Source organism: Puntigrus tetrazona, chromosome 2, assembly GCF_018831695.1.
Source record: "Puntigrus tetrazona isolate hp1 chromosome 2, ASM1883169v1, whole genome shotgun sequence".
NCBI lineage: Eukaryota > Metazoa > Chordata > Actinopteri > Cypriniformes > Cyprinidae > Puntigrus > Puntigrus tetrazona.
The window spans coordinates 24,312,174-24,325,730 of NC_056700.1; the positions used below are offsets into that span (position 1 = coordinate 24,312,174).

At 35.3% G+C, this 13,557-nt stretch overlaps 1 pseudogene; it reads left to right on the forward strand.

Moving 5' to 3' along the window:
- Positions 1 to 1,187: 1,187 nt before the first annotated feature.
- LOC122326913 overlaps positions 1,188 to 13,557 on the forward strand; it is a 160,401-nt pseudogene continuing 148,031 nt past the window's right edge.

Consider the following 13,557-nt stretch of genomic DNA (forward strand, 5'->3'; position numbering starts at 1 on the left):
GCTACTAAAAAAATTATTAGTATTTGCTTCATACTATGGTCGAAAGTCAGATTACGTGTTGCGTGAAGGTTGACCATGGTTCGCCCTGTCTAGTGTGTGTTTGTGTCAGTAATATACTGCAGGAGGAAGTCTTGACGCACTCTCATAAATTACCCAATTACAGCGATCACGCTGAGCGAAAAAAAAAGGACAGATGAAAAGAGTGTGGAAAAGAAAAGAGCAGATGGTGGCATCGTTCTGGTTCTCCTCCTAAAGCCACCGTTCACTCCTTCCTCCACAGACTCAATGAAAAGGTGCCGAAGATAAATTACTGTGTGTGTGTGTGTGTGTGTGTGTGTGGTCTCGGGACTCTTCGGTAATTGAAGGTTGTCTGTGAAAAGAAGCCCTCGCGACTCTCATCTGGTTTCAGTCTGAAGTTAGAACTGATTGTCGGGGAGATGAAAGCTTTTGTTAAACAGTTTTTATGCCCCACTTACACTCCACTCGTGGACAGACGGTCTCCTAACACCCGTTAAAATCACGCAAGTCTGTTTTGCCTTACAGACAGGTATTGTGGTTTTTCTAAGTAGCCTGTTTCTCATAAAGTGCCCGAATAAATGTCAAATGTTAATAATAAACAGCCTCTGTTTCGCCTGGCGCTAATGCGGAGTAGCCTGTGCGTTTCACTTCATTGAAGGAACGAGGCATGTCTAACACCCAAGACGTCTAATGCCTCTTCATATCATTAATCATTTTTGCCCGTATCATTAAGGAGACTGTTTGTGTTATATTTTTAGCTCCAAAACGTGATGTGTTGCCATCCTAGGCAACTTTAGGCGTTATATAGTTGTGTGTCTGACATGAAGGTTGTTCCAAAAATAAACTGAAAGGTTTTGTTACATTGCTTTGTTAGTTTGCAAGGCTCCGTTACTGTAGCTATATGTAGCAATACGTTGCATGCAATATTTACATGTGATATTGCAATTCTGTGGTTATTAAAGCACTGATTTATTAGATTTGCAACCATTCTCTTATGTTTTTCATGCGACAGTGACTTATCTGCTTGTGCGTTATTAGAGGGTTGTCTGCAGATGGTAACGTTGATGCACTACATTACTACTGTAGTGTGTTCTGTTTAATCTTTTCTTATAAATGAAGTTAACAACATTTCTCTATTCCTGTCTTCATAGATCTGGTGTGTCGCTGCCATGGCAACCCTGACCCCCTGCTTTTTACTTAATCTTTGCTGTCCTTCAATTGGCTGCCTGCTCGTTTCCAGAGGAACCTGGCCCTTTAATCTCCGCCCCTGCTGAGGGTAAGAACACTCCCTCACCAATTACACCGTATCAGTTAAGCAACATCAGCAGCTTATTTTTCAGTTAGACATAAATGCCACGTTTATGATCTTTTATGCATATACATTTAGAGCATAACAGCATAGTCAGCGGTGTTACTATTTTTGGCTGGTAAATTAGCTTTGAGAAAAGGCACATTTCTAACTGTGCCAAGATTCCATGAGCATAAGAATATGAGAATATTTCTTTGTAGGTTACAATGATTTACCGGTGATTTATAGTATTATAATTTTAATATTTTATAACATTATTATTCATATATTTTACAAAGAAGCCAAATATATGATACAGCTGCTGTTATGTTAAAAATAAATACCTTTACCTTGTTATTTTATGTGTGTGTGTGTGAGTGTATGTAATTTTCTGCCAGGACAATTCTGTGTGTATGTGTGTGTGTGTGTGCATTTCTAATTAGCTTTGTATTTTTATTTCAATATTTATTTTTTAACATTATTAGTTCACACAACCCTTAAATAGATAGTCCACCAAAATGCTAATGTCTATAATAATGTACTTACCCTCATGTATATGACTTCCTTTCTTTCTTCTGTTGAACACATTGAAGATATTTTAAAGAATTCTGGTAACCAAACAGTTTTGATTCCACTTGACTTCCATAGTATTTTGCTCATATATCAGATTTTTTTTTATTTTAGGGTACCGTCCCTTTAAATGTTGTAAAGTCGCTTATAATACCCTGCTTTCTTGTGGTTATGTTAAAGCTTGTTCGCTTTATGTTGCGCTACCGCTGTTGTAAAGTGTTCTTTTAAATGTGCATATGGTTGACATACGATGTGGACACGTCGCACTGTTTGTAAATAGTTTTGCACATTAGCACTCATAAATGGATGAAATACGCCATATGGCTGTGATCATTTTAAAAGCCTTTAACATAATGGCGCTGGAACTGAGACACAAAACTGTGTATGTGTGTGTGTGTGTGTGTGTATACGAGGAGCGTATTCCCTACAGATGCCACAAAGCAGAATCAGTGATATTGATGAACAACCACTCATCCGTCTCTAATGATTCAGTAGAGACTAGAGGTTAAAGGTCATGCGCACAATGTAGTTGGTGTTTATGTGGGTCAGGTTTTGTCCCCGCAAGGATAGTAAAAACCTGAAATCACCTACGCTGTGAGGTCCTGCCGGCGTTCGCTTTCAGAAAATGGCTTGGTAAACATACTAAATAATGTCTTAATGAGCAAGTAAAACAGCAGAAAGGTTTATATGAGAGGTAGAGGAAAGAAAATGTCATTATCTCAGTGTAAAAACAACAGAAGAGCAAAACAAACATGGCGACGCTTGTGTGTGTGTGTGTGTGTGTGTGTGTGTGTGTGTGTGTGTGAATCAAAGTGAAATAACGTGACCTTTTTAAGGGTTTTCCACACTTAATTGCTCTTTCCAAAGCACAAAAACATTTAAACCCTCGTGAAATGTGTCCAAACAACTAGAGGCGAAGAACAAGCCAGCAAAACAACAGTATCTCTATCCTTCTCTCCTTATTACAGTGGAATTAATTAGTAGCAGAAACTGTAAGAAGTATCATTAGCATTCACAATAAATATGTGGGTGTCCTCAGGCTTCTCAGACTCGGAGCACAGATCTATCTGCGGCTGGAGGACACATTCCTGTTGGGTTTTTTCAGTAGTAATCTGTTTTCTAATTGTGTTTAACTTCTTCCCACAGCATTTGGAAAGCAATTTTTCTTATCTGAAATGTGTGAGCGCTCTCTGAACTGCTAGGGACTCTTTTCACAGCGTTTTATACAAGAGGGACACAATATAAAAAGTTATCAGCTTTGCTCATGAATATTAATTATGTGACAGGACATTGGGCCAGTGGTCTGATTGTGAGGGCAGGTTTTATAATAGGATTAGCACACACTGTGTGCATTGCTATGCACTATTGTGTAATAAAATATAATATTTATTGAACTTTTTTAAATTATTTTTTATTTCAATTGCTATGCTTTTGTATTTTTATATTGCTTTATTAAATTAAATATATTACATTAAATTTATTTTCATTTTAAGTTTTATTCATTTTAGTACTTTAACTTATTAATAATTTAACTTTTGAAAATTCAGTTTCAACTTTTATTGACCTGCCAAAGCAACCTGTCTGATATAATTTGATTCTGACATATTTTAATTTACTTTTCTTTTTAAGTAAACATGTTTAAATTTTATTTATTTATTCAATGACTATGTTGAGTTTCTTCATTCGTTTGTTCAAATAAAAAATCTCAGTGTAAATGAGCACCAGGGCTTTTTGACAAAAAGCACCATAAAAGTGCATATATCATATTATTATGTGACATTTATTTATGTAGTGGTCGACATGATGCATTTATAATGTGAACAAATCATTCTTTTCGTTGAATCATTCACATTTTTCAGTGAATCGGTTTGAAAACAGACTGAAAGATTCATCGTGAATTGAACTGATTTGATTCTTGAGTTCCTGATTCAGTGATTCAGTCTAAGTGGTTAACTGTTCACTTTAATGTATTATCCATGATGATGCGTATTCCTGTTACACACAAAAATCTGTCATATGAATTAAGTGTGGAAAATACAGCACACAAGTTGAATATACCAAGCTTGTGATGCTTTTTTTGTGTCCACGTGAAGCCTGAATCTTTATTTGTCGTAATTGCTTTGAAAAGAGCAGCGGGATATTTTAAAGAAATGAAGTCATACAGGTTTGCAACATCATAAGGGTGTGTAAATATGACAGATTTATTATTTCAAGTGCACTTTCACTTTAAGACAGCTTGTTTTTTGGCGAAGACACAGTGATGTATGTCTTTGTCCTTTCTTTGTGTCTCAGAGGTCCCCCGTCTCTAACTCTTCCGGGAAAGTGATGGACACGTTCCTGCCTCCGTTTTAGTGTCTGTTTCATCCATCCGTACTTCATATTTCGGCTCTTTTGTCCAGGTGCCTCTGATGTCTCTGTCTTCCATCTCAGCCAGTCATTTTTTCACTTTTTCGAATTGTTTCTGTTTCTTTATTGTCAGTGGTGAGGCGCTATCCGTGTTTGTGGGCGGCGCATCGCTTCTTACACCCGTCAGAGCCGCTGTATATTCAGACCGTCCTCAAAGTCAACCGCACACTTTACATCGGAGCCAGGTAATGCCAGCGATTCAACAATATACAGCTTTAAATTACAAAAAGCAATAAATGTTTATTTTACTGCACATCTTGTAAGAGCAAGCAAAACAAAGACTGTTGCGTTGATTTTGCACATTGCTGCACACACACTCTTGAATATAAGGTTCTTTGTGATGCCATGGAAGAAACTTTTTATCTGAAGAACCTTTCTGTTTCACGAAAGCTTCTTTGTGACAAACAATTATTTAAAAAAGGGAAGAAAGAGATGGTTCTTTTTGACGTTTGACTGAATGGATCTTTGTGGGAACCAAAAATGGTTCTTCCGTGGAACCTATTTTTAAAGTGTACTGTACTAAGGAAGAAATTAAAAGGATTTTCTGTGGTAATCATTGCTATTTTGGTATTATATATACACTATTATATTTTTAAGGAAATAATATTTTTGCATTTTATTTTGATATATATATATAAATAAATAATATATTAAAACAATATTTTATTTTAAAATTCTGCATGTTCTTTGTTATGTTTTCATTTTTATTTTAATTTTAAATGACATTTTTTGTCATTTTGATATGTAATTTTTGGTAATTTTATTAGTATTTTTATATCATTATTATTGTATTAATTCATTTATTCTTGTTTTTGATTAGGTTTCATTTATTTTTATGTGCCATTTTAGTTTAAGTTCAGAGTTTTTCTTTCTTTTTCGTTTCCAGTTACTAATTTTACTGCTTCAACTTGCCATGACAGCATTTCATATTTTGGGGATTTTAGATGATATATTTCAGCTTCACGTCAGTTAAACTAAAATGCTTTTACTAAAATTATCTCTAATAACCGTGGTGGTAACTGACAACATTTTAAGTCATCAAGATGTTAATTTGAGCTTTAATTCCACCCACTCTATTGACACGGTAACACCACTGTTAGGTTTTACAGCAACCACCGTTTGGTTTTACATTCGAATTAATATAACATGAATATAATCTCCTCTCTGTTATTAAAACCTTTCTGTTTCGCTACACCATCTCGGTACCTAATTGGTCTTAAACGAAATGACAGGTTACACAATGAGAAAATGTCATTAGGTTTCAAAGCTCTGACATGAACAGCCCGTTCTTACAGCTCAACAGCATCAGTCCGTATAACAGCATGTTCTATCCTCGCAGCCAGAGAGTGTGTGTGTGTGTGTGTGTGTGCGGGGGCTTTGACGGGAAATCTGTGTCCAGATTGACTGGTGGTACATTTAGTTACATCTTTGGAATCTGTCACAGACCTTCAAAAGGTTTGGGCTCCTGAGGACTTGACATGTGGTTCTGGTTAGGCGGTGGTGGAAAGTTAAACCCCCGTTCGCTGACCTTTAACCAGCCGCTTAAACGCTTGCTTTCTCTGAAGCTAGAGGACAGATATAGTCTATCTTGAGTTTCCGAGCGCTCTTAGAAATTCTCGTACGCATTCGGGAAAGTTGAAACTCTTATAAACTGGTTACTGTCACCACAAAACTCTGAGGCTGACATCTCCAGAGCTGAGAATTCACATTTAGACTGTTCTCATAGACAGCTTGATGGATATGTTTTATCAAAACCCTTTAGTGCTTTAGTGCATTATGTGCTGAAATATATCTTCACACACTTTCTGTCCTGTCTCAGTTAGTCACATGATTTAGGCTCTAATTTGATTTGCATACTTCTAATATTCTCTGTGCTACACTGTGTACTTCACTGCCAGTGGGAAAATATTATAAGTATGCACAGTAGTAAGTAGTAAGTATTAGGCATGTAACATCATGAAAATGTATATTGATTTGAGTTACTTTTTACACGATAATATACATACATATATATATATATATATATATATATATATATATATATATATATATATATATATATTTTATACTTTTACACACAGACACACACACACACACACACACACATATATATATATATATATATATATATATATATATATATATATATATATATATATATATATATATTTACTTTTATTTATTATGTGCTATTTTTTGTTATTGTTATGTAATTTTATATATGTTTAGCCTTTTAATTACATTTATTAAAGTTTTCCCTAATTTTGGTACTTAGTTTAAGTTTTTTATCCAATGTTTACTTTTATTTTATTTAAGTTTTATTAAGAAAAACTAATTGAAACAACATTGTGTATTTTAGTTAATAATAATAATAATAATAATAATAATAATAATAATAATAATAATAATTACAACTAGTACATGGCAGTTGCTTTAGTAAATTTGTTTAGAGAAATATTCCATTGCTTGAAGATGTCTTCAGTTAATTTTATTTGACAGTTTTATTTTTACATTTTACTTTTATTAGTTTTACTTTTTAAGCGTGAATCAAATTTATGTTTGCTAGATTTATGCACAAAAACAACGTAATGACCGAATATATTTAACGAATATGTTTACTGAAAACATCTCTCATTAACTTTGCTTCTAAAGTAAATGTATTTTTAGTAAATTAGTTTGTTTCAAGGATGTTTTTAATGATTAAAATGGTTTTTTTATGCTTACGTGTGTGTGTTCTGTAATGATTTTAATGTTAAATGAAGTCTCATTTTCATTGTTACTTCTAATGCTGGTCTTGGTATGCGGTGCGTGTGTTTGTGTTGCTGCAGAGATGACCTTTATCGAGTGGAACTGGACCATGTATCTGGAGATGAAATGTTCTACAGCAAGGTGAGCCCTTGTACCTCTCTCTCTCTCCATCACACACACACACACAAACACACACACACAATTGCATGTATGAACACCTTTTTCATTTTACCTTGAGTGTAGGTAATGATTTTACCTTGAATGAAATTTTACCCCCGTTGTTTCACAGAAAAGGACGTGGGAATCCAATAAGAATGACATCCGCATCTGTAGAATGAAGGGCAAACACGAGGTGAGCGTTCAGTGCCAAATAACAACGCGTTTTTTCGCGTTTCACGGCCCTTTAGCACCGTCTTAGCAAGGAATTTCATTCGCAGCACTTTGAGTGATTTACTGTTGCCGGGAGCTCGATGTTTCAAACCCTGTGGCAGAGCTGATACGCTCTCATACAAATAAATTCTCCCGGAGAGTAAAGGTACAATATAAGGATTTGGCTTATTTCTGCAGTTTGACAAGGAAACGTCACTCTGGCCTCTCAGAGGATGCTTTTAGCGTTATTGCGGACCGTTACTTACCGCCTTGCTTAGTCTTGGATGTTACAGAGGGATGTGGGTTTTCCCGTTATTTGCTTGTGTTTTTAACTTCTGCTGAGATTTGTTACCTTTTTATGAGTCGTGTTGCTTTATCAAGTACGCTACCTTTCCTACAGCTACATCGGTGTCTTGTGCATACGCATGATGCATAAACCGCAAACTCTTACAGTTGCATTTACGCGTCTAGCAGACACTTTTATTTAAAGTGTCTTAGAATAGAGAACAATAGAGCCAGCGATATTCATGGAATGCAGTGCCAACTTCATTTGAACAAGTTGAACATGTATTTTTGCTACTTCCACACATCCTTACGTAAATCCAGAAATATCATCCAAAAATAGCCACAGCTCTGAAATGAGTTTTCTTTTTTTTGCTCTTCTTTAGCGTCTGGTTCTCGTGTGCTTTTATATCAATATGAAAATTTGTTTTTGCATTTCATTTCTTCCTAGGCAAAGTTAATGAGGCTCTAATTTTTTCTTAATGCAATTACTGTAGTGATATATTTCACAGAAAGCTTTTTTTTTTGCTATAGCATGTATCTGATACTGGCCTATCCATTGAAACAGTTTTGGCTTCTCTTCAGCACATTTGGACCTGACAGCTCCTGCAGCAGTTTACTTATGTTCTGCTCCAATAATGAGCCATCTACCCGCTGGTTGGGTAAAACAGGTCATACTCTAGCGTTACATGATGATAAGATGATTTTAAAAAGGCGTTAACAGGAAACATGGCCTTTATTATAAGAGATTGTTATTAAACAGTGGATCGATGAGCTAACTGACCAGTCATTTAGTGTGGCATGATTCAGTGAAATAAAACTCAAACTTCGTTCCTGTAATTGTAACGTTATAAGTGCCCTGTTATGGATTTTTGAAAATATCTTTCATGCAGTTTGTAACAAAGCTCAAAGCGAATGAAAACATCCTGCAAAGTTTTAAATCTAAAAGTGCACCGTTTATAAAGCTATCGTCTCTGACTCTGAATCTTTGAAACAAGTAGTTTTTAAAAGTGTTGATGTTAACATGAAACATCGGATATATTGCCTGCCCACTTTTCGATGTTTATGTGTTGTTCTGAATGAAAGTGCGACTTCATTCATTGTCAGTAGGTGCTGCTTTTGGAGCGTTAAAACAGAGGTTTCTCCCGGTAACGCTGTACACAAAAATCATAAAATTGGTCAAAATCTTGCTGCCCTGGAGACCTGCAAACCTGGAGTTGTTTTTTAATCACGTTTTAAATGACAATTGCTGTTTTTATCTGAAAAAAAATTTCCCCTTAGGTTATTAGTGATGTTTTTTAATTATTGTGTTATTACATATTATATTTGAAATTGCATAATGACGTTATGCGTTTAGCATAAAAGTTTTAACCTAGGTTCATTGGAAATATGTGGAAATATTTCTGCAGAAGTCCAAAAACGTACTTATACATATGAATTGCTTTAACAGTTCGAATAAACACCAGAGGCGGTAAAACCTGAGTAAAAGGAGATGGAGGATTCAGCTCATATTCGCATTAGGAGGTTAAAATAGCATGGCTGCATCAACAAATGGGTTATTACATCACTTTTGCATTTGTCATCACTATCGGGCAGGTTTAAGTTTGGTGAAGAGGATTAACTTTCAGTACCTGATGCAACATAATCCAAACACATCAATATGTAACAAATAGGGTCACGTATTGAATTCACATTTCAGCCTCACCACTGGCCGTTTAATGTGGAAACTGTAAGGTAGAGAATAACTGCGCTGCAGAAATGTATTTCGAATGAGCCTGGGTGGAAAAGTGTTTGTTCTTCTTTCAGTCGGTCTTTAAGTCAACGACTGCTGCAGTCTACCATCTTTGGACTTTATGCCCGTTTATGCACGGCTCGAGTCCCGCCACACGTCGGCATGAACAGAAAAATACTTCAACTTTTGAAAGCACGTCTCGAGTCCCACGTATCCTGCAACCCAACTAGTGGATTTTAAAAATGTGTATTTTTTTCACATCTCCCCAAATAATTCTCCTGAACTCTTTGTTGGTATTCTCTTTACCTTAAAAAGATTTGAAAGTTTGCGAAGGCTTGTTTTATGGAGCCGCATTCGGTTCTCACATCTGAACCTCAGACTCCGTTGTATCTCTCTTTGATGTTTTTGTGATAAATCTGTTCTTATTCTTCAGTTCAGAGGCTAATTACCTTCTGCCTTCTGCCCACCTTCATCATGTAAGAGTCGCGCTTTCCCGCGCTTTACAAACCGGGCCGTTTTAATAAATGTGCATGGCTGCAGGGGAGAGAACTTCAAGGGACTGAGTGTCAAACCTGGACAAGCATTATTGTTTGGCAAGAAGGAGCTTACAAATTAGACCTGTCTGCCACCCACCCACATGTTCGGAGAAATCTGAGACATCAAACACGCACCTGTGAATCTCTGCCTCCGGCAACTTTTGCAACAGGCTCTCCTGCTCTCTGCTTCTCGCTTTCTCTTTCTTGCTCTTTCCGCGTTGTTTTTGTTCGCGATCACTAATTACCTTAAACTATAAACTATTTTTTCACAGCATTCGCCTCTAATTGTGTGAGATGGACGGAATACTGGTGCACTGGAAATAAGTCTGACTGAGACACACGACCAATTATCTGTCCTTCTGTCAGAGATCTGACCCCACACCTCCACACACCACTGATAGCAGACCTAAAACCGAAGGCTGGGTTCTGGAATGAGATTAGATGGACTTTAGAAAGTGCTGTCAGATGAAATGTGTTTGATCTGATGTAGCATGTGCTCCCGCAGTAATTGTGTTCTTGCTGCTTGATTTAAGCTGACATGATTTCATAATGAGGGAGGAAATTCAATATCCTCACACACGCACACACACTCCTGCTACATGAGCATCTGTAAAATAGCATGGCGTTCATGCGAAGAGAATTGTTGTTAAACCTAAGACAATTAAAAGCTATTTTTGTAGGTAACTAAAAATACTGAAAAAATTATATATAAAAAAATATAAATATATATAAAAATATATATAAAAATAAATTACTTAAAAACTAAATTTATACATATTTAACAATGAGAATGTGCTTAAAATAAAAAATGAGAAATGTTGCCTTGGCAATTCATTGAAAATGACAACTGAAACAAATGCATTAAATCTAAACGGAAATATTTAAAAAGAAAGTAAATAACAATAAGTAACACGAATTCAAATGAAACCGAAATGTTAGAAGAAAAACACTTATACTTTATTATAATTAATCAGAAATGGCAATTAAATGAAATATAATGTGTTGAAGCTGACGCAGTTAAAAACGTAAAACAGACACCCAAAATAAATTTAATTAAAATGTATTATTGTACTGAAAGTACTGGAATAAGTCAATCTAAATAAAAGAATGTAAAATTGTAAAATCGCAACGGATTAAAATGCTTTCTTTTCTGAAACATAATGGGAAAATGTTGCTTTGCCAACCATTTAAAAATAAAAAGTTAAAGTTAAACTACTAAAATTAGTAATATATAGATGTATTAAATCTAAATAGAAATAAAATATCACAAAATTACTAAAACTTCAACCACAATTACAATAAAAAAAAGTAGTAATAGTGTAATAAAATGCATTTCTTTTTGCTTTCTGTATGCACAATTAAACAACTCAAAACTGAGAAGTAACTTCACTGCGCCTGGTATAAAAGTGACCAGTTCAAAACAGTTTAAGCCTAAGCGTTGGCCGGTAGTGCATTAAATCACAATAACATCTTTAGAGGTGGATAATTGGATCATTCATAATTCATATGAAGATGCAGGAGTTGAATTACTGCGTTTGACTGTCACTTGCGCAGCTTTGATTGGCTTTTATGAAGTGCAAGATAAACAGATTTCTACAGCAATAACACACAGATCGCATCTGCTGCCGGTGATGCTCCTATAGCAAGTATAGAAAAGTGTGTGTGAGATGTAATAGATACACTCACATCCTCTCGAGTATCTGTTCTCTCTTTCCATGAGTTCCAATTGTCATTTTTATTGGCTTGAAGGGCACTGCAGGAAGAGGACTTCATTTGTGGAGTCGTTCTGAATGAAAATGAGCAAAGGGGTCCCTTCATGAGAGATTCACCGAATATCTTTTTGCTCGGCCCTGAAGAAAATTTTATTGCTCTGATATTGCTGTTTTATAGCTCAAGGCACTCGAGCAGGTTTGTCTCGGATGTTTTGTCTAAAATGTCTTACAAGAAATCAAATAGGCACAGATAATTGTTAGGAGCTATAAAGCTGCAGGAAAAAGCATGATGATTTCTTATTTTTTTTACCATGCATTGAAATTTGATCTAAATTTCAGCTTGTGTGTTAACTATTTTTTCTCTCTCTTGCTCATTTGCTCTGTTCACATTTACACATGTATGTGTAGGTTCCTTTATTTATCTTATCTCTATCTAACAGACTATGTCTGTAACCAAACTTTTTCTTGTAATGGAAAAGTTTATTAATATGTGCATTTGTTGTTGTTGTTGTTGAATATTATATTTAATGTATGGTTAAATTTGATGTATGGGTTAAACATAGTTGTATTGATATAGTTAGAATAGGTAATTCGCTATGCATAAATTAAATATCCACATATGAAATATAGTGTCATATAAAGTAAATATATAATAAAACATGTATGAAACATATTACAAATTGGGTTTTAATGCATCACAATTTCAAGCCAATCTATGTGTAATATGTATATATAATACATTTTTAGATATATTAATGACATGTACATGCATACATGATATAAAATATAGGCTTAAGAAATAAGATAACAAATAAATCATATATAATATAATATAATTATTATGTATTGTTGACATTTTACCGTATGGAGGCATTACGTTATAATAAATATGTATGGGTGTAAAAATATATAATATGTGTGTGTGTGTGTGTGTGTGTGTGTGTATACACACATATATATTATATACATGAATTTTATCACTTTCCATATGGGTGATAATCGAGGGCAAAAACACTCAGAGACCCAAACAAACCAAAATTATACAATAGATAAAAGATAAAATTCTTATAGCTTTATGTCAGTATAACAGAAAATATAACGTCAAAAAAAAAAATACATATAAATATCTGTTTATGCACATTAATAAAGCTATAAAAAAAGCTACAAAAACTAAAAACTGAAGGTAGATGATTTTACAGTTATACTAAAAGGTTTTTTTTTTTTTTTTTTTTTTTTTTTGCTAAATCATCTCAACTATCAATCAGACAAACGAAGGCAGGATTCCAACAACGTTTTTGATCCTTTAGACGCAATCTTTGTAATGAATCTTTATATGGTTAAGCGCTAAATGTGACGTGATCTGACAGCCAGTGATTTTGATGCAGAAAGAAGTGAAAAGCAAAGAGGAGGAAAGGAGAGAGGGAGAGAGAGAACAAGGAGTGGTGGATAGTGGAGAGGAAGGTGAGAAGAAAGACAGGGGAGCGAGGGAGTAAGGGAGGAGGAGAGTCAGACTTTGATCAGAGCAGAAAAGGAGTCTGCCGGGGTATGGGATCGTATACTGCCTTGTCACACGCTCTAATCTGAAGGATAAATCTTGACACTTTCTTGATGGTGTTTCACAGAGACCTGAAGCACATGTGCTCTTCCCAGAGCGAAACCTGCTTTTACACCTCTGACGGGCGTAATGGATCGACCCGCTCGCAAAACTGCATCTCTGATGAATTCAATTTTACAGTTTATGAAGCGGAACGTAAGATCTCCCACCCCTGCGGAGAGTACAGCACACTCACACAGCGGGCCGCTCTGCTCGCGTTCAGGATGTTTATGATGCGCCTCTGCGCAGTCCGTATGGGAACAGACGGGCTTCAAGGCAGCGTGATGCCAAAAATTTGCTTA